Genomic DNA, 21,434 nt, shown 5'->3' on the forward strand with positions numbered 1-21,434 from the left:
ACTGAAATGGCAAGATCGGGGCTACTCTCTATGAGGGAAGGCTAGCCAGAAGCTTAGGTTGACCACAGCTCTGTCCATAACCTCACAGACTGTGGTGCAGTCCCAGTCCTCTTGGACACCAGATCCAGATCTACTACCATGTTTGCCATGGGTCAGCCATGGAAGCCATGTTTGCCTGCTGGTTCAACAATTTGTCAAGACTCCAAATCTTGACTCCTCTCATTTAACAGGCCATACAATTTTGGCCTCTTACATGAGCCATGAAAGTACTGGTGCTCATTCTGAGGAAAACTAATACAGCATCTTTAGAGAAAAGCACCCCCCTCATCTCCTTGAGGTGCAAAATACAGCAATTGCTGGATGGAAAGAACATGAATATAAGCAAAGTTAGAAAGTCTAGGTGAATGATCTATTTCTGTCAAAAAGAGAAGCAAAGACTTTGATTTTCAACCTCCTTAATTTCCCCACAGCACTCAGCTCTGTTGCCATATTATGATTTCATCTGAAATTGGTGGCTGGGACCAAAGCCACAGACTTGCTATTACAGTAGAGGGGGTACATCCTGTGAATTACACTGGAGAGCATCCTTTTCTAGATGCCTCAAATGCAGCTACTCAAAGCTATTCTCAGAAGCTGCATTTGGCCTTCATGTTTGCTGGTCATATGCCATGGATTCAGGTACACAAAATCACACAATTAAGGTTGAAAAAGACCTTTGAGACTGTCAAGTTCAACCTATGACCTAACATCACCTTATCATCTAAAGCATGACACTAAGTGCCATATCTAATTTTTTTTAAACACCTCCAGGGACAGTGACTCCACCACCTCCCTGGGCAGCCCATTGCAATGCTGAACCACTCTTTCTGTGAAAAACATGTTTCTAATGCCTAGTCTAAACTTCCCCTGGTGCAGCTTAAGACTGTCGCCTCTTGTCCTGTTGCTGGTTGCCTGAGAGAAGATACTGATGAGGTGCAACTCCTGTTCCTCACTGTATGGACAACATCAGAGTGCCCCCACGTTAGATTTGGTTGCATGCAGAAGATGGCTAATTGAAGCTGGAACACAGGTCCAACAGACCACTTTCCTAAACTTAATGGCATAATTGAGAAGAGACCTGCAGATAAATGCAGTTTCCTTGGTAGAAAGTGTATCTACAGTATCAGCAACTCCAGTCCTCAGTTTCACAGTGATCCTCAAGCTCTTCCCTAAATCCTCAGGTTCATACTAAGCTCCCATATGTGTTTGGTTTTTTTCCTGTGCATGTTTTACCTTTTTTCCAAAGTAGACACAAAATGATGACTTGAATTCACATATTGATTTTTTACTGAGACTTGAACTATAGAAATCCCATATACCTGGGTATAAAGCTGCTTTGCTTATGCAACAGGTGAAGAACACAACATAATGCTGTCTCTTTTAGAGTGAACAACCAACCAACAATAACACCACCACCAAAAGTGTCAAATGTGTTCTCATTTTCTGCTGACTTCCTGTGCCGCTTCTCTTTCAGGAAGTTGTTTATTTCCAAAGTTTAACGTACTAAAGATTGGCATCAGTTCTGGAATGAAGATCCTTCAGTCCTCAGGTCTAAGGGGATTTGCTGCATTAGAGCTACAGCATCCAGGAGATGGACTCTTCTTGGAGCCTGGAACCAAAGAACCAAAAGAAGTGCTCTCCACAGATCTCTTTATCTCTTGATGCATTGCAAGATATATTTCCTTCATTGCTTGCTTTAAGGTAAACACACACCAATGTTTGTGTACTTCTGCACATAAATAAATGATGAACACAGAGATGCTGCACATGCTTCTCTTCTGGGAGGGAGAGAAACAAACATGCAGCAAATGACAGTTGTGTTGCTGGCAGCACTGCCACCAGGATGCTTTGAGTCTGTTGAACAAGCAGTTTATAAAAATCCACTTAGGACGTGATGGAAAGTACAAGAGAATATATTTGATGTGGACATCCCCTTGAACTGAGAAGTGTGACAGCAGCAGCAGTACCAGAGATGGAAATGAGAATACACAGGGAACCTCAGAATGTGAAACAGATCTTCTTTCTGAAAAACATTTATGGTAAAGCCTTGAGTTGCTCCTCATATACTGTAAAATACAGTTCCTCTCAGGAGGCCCATGTCCATAACTGCACTGCTCTCCTTCTGTAGGCATCTCAGCCCCAGTTCTAGGTTGTTTCCTCAGCATATAACACTTTGCTTAGTGGTTCATGCCAAAACTTTCCCCAGCTCTATTAAGACAACTTGAGAGAGTCTTCTGCTGGGGAGAGTGTTTGAAATTTACTTAGTTCAGTTTTTGTTGCACTTCCACTGACACCCAGAGGAAGGCAGGTGGGGACTTTCTAGATGATGTCAGAAGATCTCCCTTATGGCCCTGTCTCTCACAGCACCACAGATAAGAATCATTAAGATTGGAAAAGATGTCCAAGAGTCCAGCCATAAACCCAGGACTGCTGTGTCCACCACTACAACAAGTCTCTGAGCACCATATATACGCATTTTTTGAATACTTCCATGAATGGTGACTCCATCACTTCCCTGAGCAACCTGTTCCAATGTTTGAACACACTGTCAGCGAAGAAATACTTTCTAATATCCAGTCTAAACCTCACCTGGCACAGTTTGATGCTGTGTCCTCTTGTCCTATCACTTGTTACCTGGGAGAAGACACCGACCCACACACCTGTCTACAACTCCTGCTGCGACCGCAGCAAGCTCAGGGGAGCACTCAGACACGCTCTCCCCCTGTGCTAGAAGCCAAGCAACACACTGGCAGTCGTGCTGGGCTTCTCAGCCCGGGGCTGCCGCTCGCAGCGGCGGTCGGGGCTGCACTCCGGGCCGCCTGCGGGCATGGGCACCAGCCCTGCCTGCCTGAGCCCGGAGGGGACCTCCAGCCGCGGGTCCCTCGGGGCAGGGGCAGCTGAGGGGGGCGGTCAGTGCCCCCCGCCCCGGCGGGAGGGTGTGCCGGGGGATGCTCCTGGCGCTCACCCCAGAGGTTTCCCGGAGGGCACCGCGGGCGGCAGAAGGAACGGGTCGGGCTCCAGGCAGAGCTCTGCCAAAGGGGCTCCGGCGGGAGTAGACGGAGCGGGTGGGGTGCGCTGGAGGAGCGGGCCGGCAGCGCTCCCTCCCACCCTCCATCCCTCCCTTCCCTCCTCCGCGGGGCTGGAGCCTCCCCTGGGCAGCGCCCCCAGCTCCTCCCCGCTCGGTAACGCCGGTCCGAGCCCCTCCTCCCGTTTCCGCTGGCAGGAGCTGGGGCCGTGTCCTGCCCTACCTCCGCCGCTCCCCCAGCACTCGGCCCCATCCGGCCCGGCCCAGGGACGCGCGGGTGAGACCCGGCGCCGCGGGGGGCGAGGGGCGGCGGGGACCTGCGGGCCATTCCCGGCCCTGGGAGAGGGGAGGTGGCAGGAGCGGGGCGGCCCGGGGCGGGGGTGCCGGGGGCTGCCCCCTCACGGGGGTCGCGGGATGCCGGCCCGGCCGCCGGAGATGCTGGGGAGCGGCGGGGTCCCGGCGCGTTGGGGCTGCGGGAGGGGTGCGGGTGGCTCGTAGGGGCGAGGAGTGTTTGCTGGAAACAATAATCCCCCACCCCCTCCTCCGGTGCCTGCGTGATTTTTGCGGAAACAGGAAAGTTAGTTCAGAGGGATGAGTCGAGCCCGGCGGCGTCTGCGTGCGCTGTCCTGCTCTCGGCCGGGGAGCCCGCGGTGCCCATCCCGCACGGGAGCGGATGGCTTCGGCTGGGGATGGATTTGTCCCCGCCGCCGGGGAGAGCACCCTGGGACAGTGCTGCTGGCCGGCGGGGGCTGCCTCTGCTGTGGCCTTGCGCACCCCCGGAGGTGCGGCGGGCACCCGTGATGAGGGGCTGGGAGCGCGCAGGGCGCCCGTGAGGGGAGGGAGGCTGCCCGGGGCTGACAGCGGCAGCCGCCCGCGGACGTGGTGCCAGCGGTTCCTGCCTTCCCCCTTCTTATGTAAAACTTGACTCCAGCGTGGCCTTTTCCTGTTGGAGCTTTTGGAAACTTTTCTTGCTGTATCTTGGGATATCTGCCTGTCACCGTGCTCCTGGTGGGAGGCGGGAGCTCTGTGAGGTTTGCCTCTCGGGAGGGCCTTCAGCTCCAGGGATTTCTGATGGGCAGGGGAGGACCTGAGCTGTGGAGATGCTGTGTTAAGGAAAAATTAGACTGCAAGAGCTGCATTTCTCTGCTTAATCCTTCTATCAACTCTTTTGTTCTGTGCTTTTACACTGTATAGTTCTGTGGTTTGAACCACGAGAATGGGGTACCTGATTTTCCTACCTGACCGCACTGAACTTACTTTAAGACTTGGGCATAAGTCACCTGGGATATGTCTGGGTAGAAGTTAAATATTCTCTAGAACAACCATGAGAGTCAAATCACAGAGTTTGTTTGGGCTCTTGGCCCATTCCTAGATGGGCCTAAACGTTGCCTATGGAAGCCAAAACTTAACGTGTTCCTGTAGCAAAGTTGTTAGTAACAGGTGCCACAAATTGTTTTAATGGTTTGTTTGTTAAGCTTTATAGCCAGGGTATACAATTGCAAAGGATAGCAGCCACTGAAGTGTGCATTCATAGGAGTTGTGTTGGCATGGAATGTGGGGACAAAGTTAGCACTCCATAACTTTTTAGAATGTCTAAAGATTAATTATCAATGTGATGTAGAGAACACCAGGGAAAAAATCTGTCCTTGCAGTTTTATGTCCTTTGCTTCCAGTTTACATTTTTCCTGAGCTCCAAGTATGAAAACTGATGGAGCTAATATAGCTTCTGCCTCCAGATCTTTCCCTTTCATATTTTTAGACCTGTGATGATCAAATTGCATATCCTACAGAAAAAGCCTTTTCTATAACTGGGCTGTAAGACTTGTGGCACGCTTGGTTTTGGGTACCTGCACTTTCTTTAAACCTAATTCTCATTAATAAAGCTGCATGAAAAGACCTTGGGGTCAGAATATAACAAATGCAATGTCATTAGCATTAGTCAGGCAAAGCTCTGAGGTTAGAATGGCCCTGTTCATCTCTGTTGAGTAGGATAGAGGGTTAACTGAGTGTCAGTGTTATCTTAGCTATTTTGGTTATTTTAGCAGAAAGTAGCTATCAGAGATGCATATCCCACAGCCTTTGCTTTCTGTGCTATTTTAAGTTATTTTCTTCCAAAGCATGCCAAACCTCAGCCTGTCCATGAGGGTATTTCCATCACAACTGTGTATTTTTAGTGTTTAACCCCTGTCTCCCCAAAGACACAAACTAAAAAACTGCAGTAGAAAAGTGAAACACAGGAAGAGCACAGATTAAAATAGCAAACCAGCACTGAGGCAGCAGCACTGACTGGAGGAGTTACTTTCACATTTGTTTCACAAGTGAAACTAGCGAGTTTTCACTAGAGAATCCAAGACTTTGTCTTGGTGTTACTGTGAGAGAGCTGGAGCAGAAGTGGCTGCTTATCTTAGAAGTAGTGTGTTAATATTCCCCAGATACTTGGGTTTTACAATTGCTTTTCAATACTTGGGTTTTACAATTGCAATTTTTTGCCCAGCTCAGTTTTTCCCTTTTATCATATTTCAGGATTGTGCTGTTTGCAAATGACTGATGCCCCGTTAGTTTTCTGTGTTGAATGTCATTAGATTTATCGATGCATGACAAAAAGAGATGAGAATGCTTTAAAGAGGCTGAGCATGAGCCAGTGTTGTGCCCTGGTAGTGAAGGCAGCTGACAATAGTTAGGATTATTTTAATCAGACTGCAGCCAGTACCCAAGGAAGTGATTATCTCAGGTCAGGGTCTGCATCAGCAGGGTCCAGGACCAGGATTCACACACCTGGCTGGAGGCAGGGCACAGCTACTACACAGGGTGGGCAGACAATGAATGCCACAGGCAGAGCTAAAATGGGGTCCCTGGTGCCATGAGCAGAGAGCAGGGGTGGATGTGAGGCTTTTATAGAGAGCATTTAAAGGCCTTTCAGTGCTCTCAGAGCCCTGGTACAGCACGAGGGTCATATGCTGAGGGAACTAGGCTTGTTCAGCCTGGAGAAGAGAAAATTTGATGGGACCTATAGAGACCTCCTGGTACTTTTGAGGAGGTTCTCAGGAAGACAGAGCTTCTTCACTTTTTTGTATGGTGACTGTATGAGGGACAACAAAGGGAAGTTGAAATGAGGTTCAAGATAGATGTAATTTCCAACAAGGAGGATAGTCAGATGCTGGAACAATTTGCCCAGAGGGGTTGTGCAATGTCTGTTCTCACAGGTTTTCAAGGCCAAAGTGGATGAAGTCCTGTTGGGACCTCATAGCTGGTCCTGTGTAGGGTAGAGCATGATGGAACCCCCACAGGCCTGCTCCAACATGAATTCTCTGATCCTGAGATCAAGCAGCCATTTGGTCTGAGAAAGAAGGAGGTGTGTGAAACAATGGCAATACTTGTAAATACCCCAGATGAAGAAATGAAGGAAGGTTTTAGGATGCTGATGTGTTGCTAAGATGCTAAAAGAAATTAAATTAAAAACTTCTCTCAGTATGCTCACAGCTTATGCTGGAGAGGTGTGTGTGTGGGTAGGGGAATGATTTGTATTTGTAAACTCACTTTCCTTTAGTAATTCTCAAAGCACAAAGTGCCTTTTTGGTGGAACAGCACTTCAAGATGCATTCTGGAATGGATCAAACCATGCTCTTTCAAATTTCATGTAGGAAGTGTGATGACAATAAAGCATGGTGCTGAGCTTGGGGAAAGACAGTGTGTGACCAGGGAATAGCTCTTATCTGAGGGCTGTCTTCTTTGATTCTCTAGAAAATAGAATAAACATGCCAGGACCAGCAGATCATTTCCCCATTTGTGCTGTAGTTGTTAACAGACCTTAGGATTGAGTCAGTCCTAGTGAGACTATCTTAGCAATACCCAGAGAATGTGAGTGGATCAGAAATAGATATTTGTCTTTCCTCTCTACATGGCAGTGAAATTGTGGAAAAGTGGGCATGTGCTCAGGAAGTGCCAGCTCTTCGCTCAGTGCAATGCATGTTGGAATTTAATTTTGAGGAGAAGTACTTGTTGGGAAGATAAAAATGTTGTATATTTTACTCAGCTGTTAACAAGATACTTTATTGGAGACCACAGGTATTACTAGTCCCCTTCCTCTTCACCTTTCCTGATCTCCTAAAGCTGACTCCGAGGGGCTGTTTCTGCTGCTCCTTGTAGCCTCCCTCAATGAAACATGCATTGCTGAATGTCAGTGCTGTGTTTCCAGGGAAAAAAACCCTTCAAATCTGTCCTATGTGTTATTTCCTGTGGTTCAGCGCCATGTTTTCTGTGGTGTGTTTGTCATGAGGCTGGACTCTGTTCTCCAGTGAAAGATGTTGGATGCTTTTGTCATCCTGCTTGCACAGGTGTTTCTGGGAAGGTGATGTGTCTGTGAAGCCCTACCTCACCTTTCCCTCTGTTTTCTGATGATATTCCAAACACTTGTATTTATTGCTGTCAAAAAATAAACCTTGAGGGCTAGAGTTTGTAGAATGAGGCATGATCCTTGGGCAAAGCCCAGCTGCTGCAAGGTGTCACTGTCTGCAAGTCCAGTAAGAAAGGAGGCATCTGACTGTGCTTCACATGGAAGAAAGAACAGATAGGAAATGTGGGATCCTGAGTAAGTAATGAGCTGTGTTTTGATGCCAGTGGGATGTATTAGTCTGTTAGACTGCCTATTGAGGAGGGGTGAAAAAATTCTGTTGTTGAAAAGCTTTTAAAATCAAGAGTATAAAACAGGCAGATATGTTGTAGGGATAGCTCCAGGCAGACAGGGCAGATTAAATCATAAACATATGCTCCAATAAGCCTTTAAGTGGACAAAGGTATTAATTAAGCTTAGCATTTCTTTACAGTGATATGAATATGATGTTGTAATAGTATGATAACCATTAAGTAGTAACATACATTTAAAAGACTTGAAGTTTGCATTAATCTTTGTTTCAAAAGGTATAACAGGAAAACTTATTAAAGTTTTTTTGAAAGCACTTTTCCCTTTTGCTGTAAGAGTTCTCCTTTCTAATGCAAACGCTGTCATGCTGATCTAATTCCTGATATTTCTGAAGGTGGAAGTGACTAGTAGCTGGGTGTTTATTTCCATGATGCATGTTATGAGTGCAAAAGGGGAAACAAGTTGCATTAACTAGTAAAATGCTGATGATATTTTTGGGGCTGAGTCACTGTATGTCTCTAGAATCAGCTGAACTGTGTGAACTGGGCTTTAGTTTCTACTCTGATATTGCTCAAGCAGAACTGCCTGCCTTTGCCCTGGGCTGTCCTCACTGATTTACAAGTGCTTGGATTGGTCTGTGTAAGCTCACAGTGAGGGTGTGATGGAATATATCAACCTCATACTGGCACAGGACCACAGGAGCTGCATTGTCCATGTGTGGTGTGTCTGGGCAGGAGGCAGGGCTCGACTGGAGAAGGAGCTCAGGGGGGACTGGGTGGGAAAGCAGGAGCCTTGAGGAGGCACTAGGCTAAAGGAGAGGAAGTCTGCAGCCCTCCCCTGGGAGGAAGGGCTGGAAAGGAAGGATGAGGTGGTGCATTGAACAGAGAGCTGAAATGTCACACTCTGTCAGCAGGTTTGAAGGAGACTTAACTCAAAATTTTGAGACTCTGTTCTAGGAAACAGGAATCAATACAAGTCTTAGAGAGCATAGGGCTCTGTGAACTCTCCTGTATTTGGTGTTCTTTAATTTCACTCTTACTTAAATTCATTTGACCTAAAAGATGGAGGGAGTTGGAGGAATCCTGGGTTTAGGTCGCTGGTGGGAAGAACCCAAGTGACTTCTCTGGTGCAGTTGGGTAGTCAGTGCTGTCTCCTCAAGTGCCTTATGGCAGTATGCTGACAATCACATTTATGGTGATTTCAGCTGTACTCCAAACTCATGTTGAGCACAAGCAGGAGACTTTCTGTTTTCATTTGTACATTTCTAAAGGTTAAATAATTCAAGAATGCTTTCAAAAGCTTACTTTGTTTTCTGTTTCTCTACTGGTGTTTTTTACCTACAACTCTGCATACACTTCAGTGTAAGGTGGTTCTGCCAGGATTTTCATCCAGCTTTGTTTTAAACTGTTCCTTGATTTTGTAAATACATACTTATCCCCAAACCAGCTTTTCATTCAGTTTTAAGACTGCAACCATATGTGAATGAAGGTTGTTACGTGACTTTGTTTGAAGAAAGTGCAGCTGAAGTTGTGAAGGATTGAAAGCAATGTTCTGAGAATGTCTAGTATGTTGTTTCCACTGGAGGACAGTCTGCACAGTATTGTTTATATGTATTTATATACATGTGGACAAAATACCATTAGGGGAATGGGATAATGGTTCTGGCAGTAGAAGAGACCTGTACTAGCATGCAGATGGGAGCATGTCTCCTTGTAAAATAGAAACCTAAATGGCTGGCCTAAAAGCCTGTAAAGGAAACCTTCCAAGTAAAAATTAAGTGATTTTCTTTCATACATCAGAGCTTTTGGATCTCTCCAGTGCTGCTGTGCTGTCTCAGAAAGTTTTGCCAAGTAACAGTGGCTCTGAGCATTAGAAAAGCTCTTGCTGATCTGTTTCCCAGCAGTGGAGAGAGTAGCAGGACTGGCAAGACTTTACATTCATAGAACCTGGGACACTGTGGACAGCAGCAGAGGCATCTATAGGGAGGATATAAATAGCACAGACACCTAATACTGAGCTATTGGGTGCCATCAAAGATGAAGAGCAAGGGGGAAGAACTGCAACTCTGGGAAAATTCCCAATATATTCCCCTCACACCTACTCAGGATGGAAGAGCAGCTAAATCCCACACACTGAAACTGCTGCTGTTTCATGTGGGAGGACTGAGGATGGTATTTCAGGTGAATGTGGTCAGAGATTGTGATATGAAGGCTGTCGTAAATGTAATTGCTGGGACCAGTGATTTGTAGAGTGATTTGACTATCTGTAGAGGAAGAGACTTCATTGAGAACAGGAGCTTCTTGGATGTGTGTGCTCTATTCTAGTTATATAGAAGGCAAAGTAAAAAGGACCATGAAGTAAAAACGGGATTTTCTAGGGAGAACCAGGAGGAGGAAATGAGAATAGAGTCTTGAGTTCCCACACCAATGCAAATTCATCTGGATAGCTTTGAGTTGTCCAAGTTCCATGTTGATGCACCATTTCCCTGGTGAATGGTCACCACAAAGTACCTCTGAAGACTTATACAAGAAACTCTCACATTTTCATTCTGTTTTTCATAAAATAATTTCTGAAGATATCTTTCTTAAAGCAGTCAGTTTGCCCTGAAAAATCCATCTTCAGCTGCCTTCTCTCCAGGGACACCCAAATAATCTCTATTGCATCTTGCTTTCTTTTATGAAAACAAAAAATCCTGCTTGTTTTAAATCATAGCTTGGTTTTCACAGCTATTTAGCCTCTATCTTCAGTTCTTCCTTCTTATTCTGTTCTCCATTAGTTCCTCTTTGAAGAGCTGAGGAAGTTCATTCTGTGGTAAGAACAGAACAGTTTTGCTATCTTTAGTCCATTTCTTCCTTGCTGTTTCTACATTTAACCACACAAAGGAAACAAAGCTGATCCAAGTAATTTAGATATGTTGCTGTTTTTTTCTGAACTGCATTTTAAAGAGCTTTTTAAGGAGATACGTTGCTTCATTTAGGAATTTCTTTCTTTCTGCTTTAGCAAGTACTATTTAGTTCCTCTCTTTCTAAAATTTGAAAATAATTTATCAAAATCTTCTTAAGACCCTTGTTTGTTTTGAAGGTCCTAAGTCATCTCCCTCCTTTACTTCTAAGAGATACTAAGAAGTGATGTTCATTGCTTCATATTCTCTTAAGTCTTTATTAGAAGATCACTACCAGACCGTTTCTGCTTGTAGCACTGGACAGCCCAGTTTCTGTTTCAAAGTTCTCTAAGTGGTTAGAGCTGTAGGTTGTAATTTTATTAATAAAATGCACTCATACTTGAGGTACAAAATACCCCCGTGGCAAGTTCGAAAGTGTCAAGGACAACCAAAGTAGGTACTTATGTGTGATGGTGACATTGATCCAAAGCACCTATTTACAAAAGCAAGCAGATGTTGCTTGCCCTTGGGCCATGGTTTGAGGAACTGGAAGACAAGAATGCTTAGTTTAGAGATTGAGGTGTGGTGATATACCTAAAGGCTACCAGGAGATAAGTGCCTACTAGTCACTGTGCTTTCTAGAAGAGAAAAGTGCAGCATTTTCTTCTTCTAGGTTTTGTTAAGCCTCAGAAGTTATAGGACGTCTGCTTTGGAAGGTAGACTTGTCTCCTTACTTTCTTCTGCTGTGAACTGTGGATTGAACAGGTTGTCTGGCTGCTCAGTACAGTTCCCTACTCTTGGAGAAAACATAGTGAAAGATTTGAGTTTTTGAAGGACTTGCAGAGTGGCTGTTCCTTGCATCATAGTTTTTGCAACAATCTTGTACCTACCCAAGCCATGTAGTGAATCTTTGGGGGTATGAACTGAGGTCTTTGGTTGCATCTGCCCATGAGTTCTTATCTCACCAGTTCTGGTCTGTCAGATGAGCCTTGTTTCTTTGAGTTTATTATTAATGTTTACCTTTGCCAGCAACAAGATCTCCTTAACAGTTTTCTTGCAGGCATTTCATTTTCCTTTTTTTAATTTTGCAGTGTAGAGCTGGCTTTTGTCAAGCCAGTCTATGTACCTCTGACGTGGCTAGGACTTACCTGTTTTACAGGATCACATGACTTGAAGGGCTCCTCTCAGACCATTTCTGCCTTTGCTACAGATTGTGCTGTGTTCATAACTGGTTTATATCAGTGGTAAAGAAAGTTCATCTATAAGTGTAGCTGACAGCATGTTGTGTGTGACAGCAGTTTGACTAACTTGCTCACATCTACACAATGGAACTATGGGAATCTTGGCTAATTTAATTCTTGGTTTTTTAAAAAAATATTTATTTTATTATATATTAGTTACTGCTTAGCTACCCTTGACTTCAATATGGGTACTTCAATGGCTGAAATTGTTGTCACCTTTGTCACTGGGGAGCTGGTTAGATTGTGTGGTTGCCATGTAGCATGACAAGTGCTTGCCATGGAGCATGACATCAGTGATGAGTTCACTTTAAAGGAAGATGTATAGAAGTGATGTGTATGACCTCTTGAAGTCTTCACGTGCTGAAGCACGTCAGTAAACAGACTGTGAAATCAATATCAGTGTTTCATTGATACTTGATACAGTGAAGAAGGCAAAGAGAAAACATTATTTTAGAAATCAACAACAATGGAATGATGGAAACATTTCCATTGACCAAGTTTGGTGAATGATCACAATTTAAAGAAAATACTTAGTCTGTAATTATTTTTTTTTGTTTGTTTGTTTACAGCTGCAATAATATTGATGGTCTTTTAAACAGTGGAGATGGTACTGCTCCATGTCTTTCCTCCATGTGGTTGAAGGAAATTCTAGTCTCACTTTGCTAACTGTAGCACCCTTCTAACAGTGGGGTGGTGCTGTTACAGGCTTGAAAGCTTCAGTATGGACTGGATAAGGTGGAGTGCTTTCTGTTGTGTGTTTTTGTCCCAGAAGTAAAGGACTCTGTGTTGTACTAGAAGCAAAGGTGACATCTGGACAAGACAACTGGAGGAGAGTTTATCATGAAGGGTCTTGTTTAATTTCTAGTTGGCTGCTGTAAGCAGGTCATCAGGAGTCATGGTGATAATGGGGGACCTAAATGCCAAGGGGTAGAAGCACTGGATTTTTTTACTAGTATTTCTGATTTAATAGACACACAGGTTTTGCTTTTCCCCATGATCTCCGTTTTCCCTTTAGTTTCTGTTTTAATATTTTGCCTATTGCCATTATTTAAACTTAAGTCCAGATCAAATCAGTATATTATGCCCTGGAGACCAGTGTTAAGACTTACTCCTTTTGTTCAGGAGCAGGTGGAATTTGATATACCTTTTCCTGTTTGTTTTTTTAAATCTCCCTAAATTTCTCCTTTCTGTCCTCCTAAGCTAATTATGGTTTTAGTGGGAAGTGGGTCCAAAAGACAAATAAATTCATTTTGTTCTTCTTCTTCTTTCCAGGTTTGGTCTGTGACTTTTTCCTTGGTGTACATCCAGTTACCTCAGTAAGTAAGATCTTGGTGAAGGATTCTTGGAGTCATTGAGCTTTATCATTAATATTCTTCACATTGACATTAAGGGAAGACAAGTTGGTCCAACACTGAGCCCTTACAAAACCTTCTTGTAATCTTGCCACAAATGCTGAGAGAGTCCAGAGTAACATGGTTTTTGTTGGGATCATCTCCAAGTGCTGCCATAAGTACTGAAGGAAATGTAACAGAGAAAGACAATAATCCTCTTCCTTACATGCAAAGATTCCTCTTCCCCGTGTTTTCTTACCTGTAACATTTGTAGGGAAAGGAGGCAGAGAAGAATGAAACAAGGTTCCAATTGAGAGCAATTTCATTAGTCCGCATAAATTACATCCTTTTGTGAAAGGGTGGATCTATAAACAGGCTTAGAAAAACAGACTCATTTTAGAGGAACCCAGGGCTACCCTGGGGTTGGGTGTCTTCCTACAGCTGCAGGCCCATTGCTTTGTATTTTTACATTTGCTGTGTTCTTCAGGGATTTAGCCTTGGCTAGGAGCAAGTGACAGATGTGCCACTGCTTACCTTTCATTAAGTTTCTGACACAGTAGAAGAAACAACTTCTGCTCCTTTAGGGAAAGCAAGGTGATCCACCTTTCTGCTGAATGCCATGTGTTCTGCCAAAGGCTGCAAGGAGTGCAGTTTGATAAATCTAAGCAACAGAGAGCTAATAGTCCACTCTTGTACTTGGCTTGCCAAGAACTGTTTCATACTTCTGTGCTGCTGTGTAAAACTTGTCATGACAGCTGCAGGCAAAGAACATCTACTGTTGTACATTTTGGGATGAGTGATGAAAGATTATGGTCTGTGAAGGGAAAGAATCCCCTTGCAACTGGGAAAAGCTAAGAATATGTTAGGTGAGGCTATGAAAAAGGAATGCTGGAGCTTTCCTTTACTCCTGCGTAAATCATCATTAGAGGTGATGCTGCTCAATGGCCCAGTCTTGGGGATACTGTAAAGATGCATTGACTTAGGGATACTGTTTATTTAAGAAAGAACTGGGAAATATCCTGAGAGGGTTTTCAATGTCAAGGCAATAGTTCTGTTGTCAACTGCTTTGGAAAATTTCACTTGTAGGATTTGTATGTTTCCAAGAGAAAAATCAGTAATAGGAGGTATACAACTAGCTTAAAACCTGTTCATTTGATGTTGGACATGATTGTGGTTTAACCCCAGCCAACAGCCAGGCCCCACACAGCTGATCACTCACTCCCCCACCAATGGGACTGGGGAGAGAACTGGAAGGGTAAAAGCTGGAAAACTCATGGGTTAAGCCACAAGCACAAGCAAAGCAAGGAATTAAATCACTGCTTCCCATGGGCAGGCATGTGTTCAGCCATCTCCAGGAGAGCAGGGCCCATCACATGTAGTGGTGACTTGGGAAGACAAAAGCCATCTCTCCAATCTTCCTCCCTTTCTCCTTCTTCCTTCACTTGATATGCTGAGCACGATGTTATATGATATGAAATATCCTATAATATTTCCTTTGGTCAGTTGGGGTCAGCTGTCCCAGCTGTGTCTCTTCCAAATTTCCCACATACTTGCAATTTCCTTGCCATGGCAGTACAAGAAGCAGAAAGGCCTTGGTTCTGTGTAAGCCCTGCTCACCACCACCAAAAACCATCTCTATATTATCAACCCTCAATTTGTGTTCAGCACAAGTCTAAACCACAGCCCCATACCAGCCACTGTGAAGAAAACTAACCCCAAACCAGCACAGATGTGAATAGCTTCCTGATATTTCTGTTGCAAGACAAAGAATGAAAAGATAGATGAGGGATGTTAGGCATGGACACAGGTAACATCTGTATTTGTAGTAGATGAGACACAATGTTACACTATGTAAGATAAAGAGCCTATGAAATTTCATGCTGTAGAATTTAAGATTGTTATGAAGAGTCTTGGCTTGGTCATAAAGTGTCTCTCTGTAGGGCTGCTGTGTGTTTGCATCTTGCAATGATTTTTCTGATTACCTTTTGCATGTGTGCCATGCTCTGAATCACCCAGAATGGTGGTTTCTTGATTACTGTGTCCTAGGAGAGCTGGGTGATTGAGTGCACTAGGGAAAAGACAGCTGGGAAAGATTGAAGTGGATGTTATTTGTTCCAGGAGTTTTCTTTCTGTTCATTCCAGTGCCACTTGAAATGATGGCTGTATTGTGAGCTCTTTCATCTTGTTTCCACACCTTTAAAATTTGATACTGCAGAAATTAATGTAACATCATCTATAATGTTAAAGCTGCCTCATGTTATGAAAGTGAGAACTCCCACAGCAGCCTTAATTCTGCACCCAGAAGAGAATGCAAATCAAGTTAGTGTCTTATGTTACACCATTGTGTATCACTGGGCACTAGGATGTACATTTTGGCAAATATTTACATTTCAGATCTGGTCCAAGTCCATGGCAGTAATAAAATATCATGTGTTAATTATGCTGAATGATCATATTACACTGGTAAATGGGAATAGGATTGATTCCCAGAATGCTGATCTGTGATTCACATCATCAAGGACTACAAAAGAATCCACATCCCTTAGAGAGGGAAGACAAATAGGATATTTCAAACATTTTTCTTGCATGCATGGTAATATGCAATTTTCCCCCTTTTCATTATGTTTCTGAAATCTGTTTCACAGCAAATTGAAAAATTAGTATCCCATGTCTAATGGAGGTTTAGAAATTACCCTACTTTCTTACCTTGCTTATCAGTGTTAGCTACTGGATTTCAGATACGCTTTTGTATTAATTCAAGCATTTTCCTTTCAAAGTGGTCTATTTCTGTGAAGAAGATAGGACTTGAACATGCTGAGCAGAATGGGAAACATGCTTTTTGCTTTCTATGAAATGTACTCATGCATATTAAAAAGCTTGCCAGACCTGAATTTCTAGAATGAACAACAAATTGTTGTTAAAATAAAGTGATTGAATGCCTTGCTGATGTGTGGTATTGAAGTTGAGTGAAATGCTGCTACTTATCACTCAAAATTAAATAGAGTGTATTACAAAAGCTATTGTAGGAAAGGGCTGAGTAGAGAGCTCAGACCCAGACTGAATAGTGAAGACAATCTTCAGCTATATCTTGAAACCAGCACATACTGGTTTTAAGTGGGGATTTTTAACTGTCTGGAAAACACTGTTGTGTAATGAAATCAAAAAGGGTGTGTGAGATGCTTTGTGATGGCTTACTTTTGGCAGGCAGCCATTCTAGGTGAGATGGACATTTTAACATATAGGATGTATTGAATTATGGGTTTTAAGTGTTTAAGGTGCTATTGTATGGGAACAAGTTGTCACTGTGCCCTACCCATGTGCTGGACTGTGAGGCGTTCTAGGGTGATCCTGGGTACCTCATTGGGGCTGTTCTTCATTTGTGTGGTTTATTTTGGACTGTGAGCAGGGTCATTGCTCTCAAGGTCTTCATACTGTGCCCAGCAGAGTGAGGCACAGAGGGGAGGACCTGGGACCTACTGAACAAATACAGGCTGTAAAATTTAATCCAAAATGAGATCAGGCAAGCAAGGCGAGAAAGAGAATGAGAAGAGGTTTTGTTAACTTATATTGGCTGTCTTACAGTCATAGAGATAACTTGATGACCCTGTTGTGCCAAAGGCACATATTTGTAAAATGTGTGAAACGTGCTCGGATGTTCCACAGTTGGGCTAACACGTTGTTCATGTCTGATTTGAACGAGTACTTGGCATCAGTCTCTGTTCACAAGAAGAGCTTGTCTAATTACATGGATAATGTTAGACCACATCTTCAGGGGCATTATTAGAAGTTCTGCTAAGGTAGCCTGAGGAAAAGAAAGTTGCTGTGGGCAGTGGCCTTGGGATTGGCATTAGGCCAGGTCAGGGTAATTTAATTTTCAGAGTCTCAGTTTTAAGCTGCATTCTGAGGCCTTGAGGCAAAATTGTAAATGATCCTGTCCTGTAAGTTACTAAGTAATACGATACAGCTAAACTTTAATGTGCCATAAAGTTAAATCTCCATGTATGGAGCACCCCGCTGGCAAAAGATAAATTAGTTATGGGGAAAGGAAAATTATTTGTCCCAGAGATACTGTTAGTTAATCGCTGGTTCTTCTCAGGTTGCTTGAACCTGGAATATTTGTCCCCATCATTAATTAACATGTTTTATTATTACTTCTGCTCCCTTGGAATATCAGATTTGTGGCACTTTCCCATGAGTGGATTTTTATTTAAGTTTTTTAATATGGAGAAAGATTTTCACTTGAGTATTTAGTCACACATATAACCAAATCTCCTTATGAATGATGGGGCGAGGCTGTCTCTTACTTGTTTGTCATGTGAGAGAAGGCATGGAGGAATGTGTTGGAGCACAGTTTTCTGCTCTTACTTAACTTGTTGTCCTTATTGCCTGTCACCAGGCTCCCACAGGGCACATCTTGGGCATGGCAGCCCCTGAAAGAAACTGCAGGGTCCATCTCTCTGGGCTGAGCCGGTTTGTGGTACCTGTTTTGTTGCATGCAGTGTGTTGTCTGCTTCTCTGTGATGGAATAAAAAAGCTTCATTATAAATAGTGCTATGTAGATATTCCTATGGTAGCCTACTGGACAGCTGTGAACTACAGTAAATTTCTTAAAGCAGTAGTTTTTATTTCTACTGTTATCAGCCCTTAAGCATTTTCTGGAGAGTCTCTGTATACTCAGTTCTAATGCACTTTGATTTCTGATTTATTGTCTGCTGTATTTAAATTGTTGACCCAACTATTCATTTCTGTTTGGTGTATATCACACTCATGCAGCTATGCTTCAGAGAGGCTGTGAATGGTTAGAATGGTTAGGTTTTTTTGTCTTTAGAAAGCTCAAGGAACTGATCTTACCAGAGTACCAAAGCTTTGATTGTCAGTGGATTCTTTCTTGCTCTTTATTCTCTTGCATAAAATTATTGCTCTTGTAATCCCTGTACAGTTTCTTTCAGTGTAGGAGAGAAATCTGTGTCTTCATGTGGGCACAGGTGGGAATATCAGGAGCTGCATTACTTTCCTTGCTAGTAACACTGGAATCCTCCCCATCATTTACAAAGGGGTACTGCTGTCACTCAGCAGAAGCATTTGTAGTATCACAGAGGTTAGAGATGCCAGTGAGGAAAAAACACTACACTTTTCAGCCAGCCCTCTGCAGAGCCAGTATCAAATTTCTCCCTACTAATGTGTTTCTTGGCACTTTGGTTCAGTGGATTTTCCAGCAGCTGGGTGCCCCTTAGGCAGGTAGGTTTCCCCCTAGCAGAGGCACAGAAGTGTATTCCTAATACACTTGATACTTTTTTTGCAGTGTATCATTATCGATTGTAGAAGTCATTGCCCAGTTTTTTTCCAAGCCCATTTTCCAAGCCAAGTTCAGTGTTTTTGGTAAAGAAGTTGGGGATCCATGTAGGTATCAACAATAGCTGTTAATCCTGTTTTTATTCCCTTTTGTCAAGCTAATCGATCACTCTCCTGCTTTGTGTTCTGCCATGGCAGTACTGGGGGGCTGTCGGCTCGTGCTCAGCCCTGTGCTGTTCCTGACTGAGCTGTGCTACTCAGCTGCTCTATCTTTGCCATCCTGCCAGTTCCTTCCCTGCCTGCCTCTGTATTGCCCTCAGGCTGACATGGAGATTAATTGACCTAGTATCACAGGATGTTTCCTCTTTTGAAGTCCTCTCTCCAGCAATGTTTAAGAAGGAAAAAGGGAGAGTTTGAAAACAGCTAGTTGGCTAGCTAGGATTTGGTGGGCAACGTCTGAGGACAGCTAACACAAAGCAGCATTATTAATGGGAAAACTATGGCATAAATGCACTATTGCTATACAGAGCACAAGAAGTGAAAGATGGAAAGCCTATTGTATTTCCTCAGTTTGCCCTCAGTAGTGGGTTTCAGAGGCTCATGCACAGATCTCATTGTTATAAATACATATTATAATATCAGCTTTTTGAAAATATGAAAATGGATGCTATATGTATAATGTTAAGGTAACTGCTATAAAGATACAGTTTTTATTTCTGCTATTAACTAAACTTAGACATAGTAGTGAAAGAGCTGATGCAGTTGTACTTGTGCTAATTGAGCTGCCTGCTTGGTTGGATAACACCCAATGAACGTATGATGAAAACCCCTGCTACTGATATGCCAACTATCAGCACCTACCCTCTGTAGAAAATATGGACCAAAGCCCAAGCTGGAGGTGATAATAAAAACAGAATAACACCACAGCCGAGAAATGTATATGCTCTAAAAAGGCAGACCCAAGGAGAAGCCATGCTAAACGGTTCTTGGAACATGTAAACTAGTTTGGGGAAAAGTTTAAATATTAAATTGTTTATGAATATGCAATAGGCTGATGCAATAGAAAAGGTGGTGTGTAAAGGTGTCTCTGAAATAGCAGGTGTGCTCCTGGCTGAATGCCAAGCACCTGGCCGTTAACTTTGCTTTATTTTTGTATCCTGTTGCCCTTTATTAAACTTTTAAATTTTACCAGGAGAGTGAACCTTGTTTTTCACATCCTGAAATAACTCATCAGGAAACTTCTTCTAAATGTTCTGCATCAAGCAAATTGCAGAACCTTACCTGATTCAATTATTTGATTGAATTGAGAGTGGATAAAACCTATTTGGGGCTTGATAGGGTATTCAGTAACAAAGCCAGGCAACAAAGTGAGATGGAAATTGGAAGACACACAAACCGACAAGAGCCTGTCACATGGACCGGGAGGAGTGAAGCTGCAAACATTTTGAAGCGGCCTATTTGATGCTCTGCAAGATGGGTAAAATTTAAACTCAGGGTTGCTAGCATTTGTCCCATCTTTGTGTGTTTATTTTTGCCTTCTGTTCCAGGGGAGCACATTAGGTCAGGCTTGACTGTACATTGCCAGCAGTGCTGAGAATGACGGGAGATGCTGTAGGCATGGAGAGTGAGCCATGCATGACTAAGAACAGAAATGGAATTCAGTGCCTGTGACTCTGAGTAGGACAGATAACACAGATTTGTGTGGAACAGTTGCAAATGCAGACTCTTCCTTACAGAAAAATTATTAGAAAAATTAGTTTGAATTTGGGAAGAAAGTAAGCTTAAAACACAATCAGGCTTTGCAAAGGGCTCTTGTCTCTGAAATGAATGTTCACCCACAGAGTGTTGATACTGTAGTATTTTTGGATTGCTCTCAACCTAAAAAAGCTGAAAGGTGATGGTTTTGTCATATAAAACTGCTGATAATAGGTATGTTAATACCAATTATTCAGCAGAACTTGTATCATGATGAGTATATTTTTGTCAGAATAATTTTTGTGATCTTTTCAAAGCGTTGATGCAATTTAAGGTGAAAACAGAAAACTAGATAATTTTAGATGTCATGGTTTGATTTTAAAATGTGCTTTCTTTTTTAAAAGCATATTTTAAAAATGTTAATGACTACAGTTAGTTTATCTTGTCTTGAGGGATTTACTTTTAGCCTAAATAGTGTTTATGTGTCTAATTTAAGTGTGCTTCTTTGGCAACATTGCCTGCTTGTTTCTTACATGCTTTGTGCATATCAAAAAGAGTATAGGAAGAGTCAGGAAGAACTTAGGGAAGGCTGCGTGTTGTGACGTGTACGTTTTGCTCACTGTGTCAGGAAAATCCACAAACCCCAGAGGTTTATGCCCAAAAAGGAGACAAGGGAGTCCTTCAGCTTTATTAGAATTAAAAGGGGAGTCCACTGGGGTGCACACCCGCAGGGTTTTCTCTCTCGAGGTTTCGGAGGGTGCAGCCTCCCATGATCCCAAACTCCCAGCCTCATCTTGTTTCTCTTCTTTCCCCATTGCTGAGGCATTAGGAAGGTACAGCCTTCCCGAACCGCCTACCACACATTGCCCCCCTGAACCTGCTGGTTTACCCCAAAGCTCAGAAGTTCAGGCTTGTGCAGCCCCTTGTCTGTTTCAGGAGCCAAGGTGTCAGGGCTCTGCAGCAAACCTGCTGCCCGAAGTCAGCAGAGACATTAACACCCATTGCAAAGACGTTAACACCCACACCTTCAGCCATCAAACTCTTTGTAAAGACACCAGCTTTCCTCTTGACTGTTTTGGTGTCAAAATTTTTAATCGTTGCTGTGCAATTTCAGCTTAAGGCCTTGTGAACGTTGTTACTTGAAATATGGATCTTTAAGCCTATTTGTTTTTCTCTTATGCCTTGTGATTTTAAGTTCTGTTCACCTACTGGAAAGTAGGGATTTGCCAAGAGCTGATTTTTGTCTGGGAGCCTCACACAGAAGTGTCAGGTGTGCTCTTTGTCCATCCAC

The 21,434-nt window shown here is 43.2% G+C and overlaps 1 protein-coding gene across 3 annotated transcripts in view; it reads left to right on the forward strand.

Moving 5' to 3' along the window:
* The first annotated feature begins 3,193 nt into the window (after positions 1–3,193).
* The window catches only part of TSPAN9 (tetraspanin 9), a 168,582-nt gene continuing 150,341 nt past the window's right edge, over positions 3,194–21,434 (forward strand). The window contains exons 1-2 of one of the 3 annotated variants that reach the window (XM_071433039.1): positions 3,194–3,341; positions 13,098–13,141. The gene's annotated coding sequence lies outside the window, so the exon portion shown is untranslated. The remainder of the gene's footprint in view (positions 3,342–13,097; positions 13,142–21,434) is intronic. The other 2 variants (XM_071433036.1, XM_071433035.1) reach the window with 2 other exon arrangements.

This window comes from Agelaius tricolor, unplaced genomic scaffold (assembly GCF_023055355.1).
Source record: "Agelaius tricolor isolate 1412-34295 unplaced genomic scaffold, bAgeTri1.0.p SCAF_9, whole genome shotgun sequence".
Classification (NCBI taxonomy): Eukaryota; Metazoa; Chordata; class Aves; order Passeriformes; family Icteridae; genus Agelaius; species Agelaius tricolor.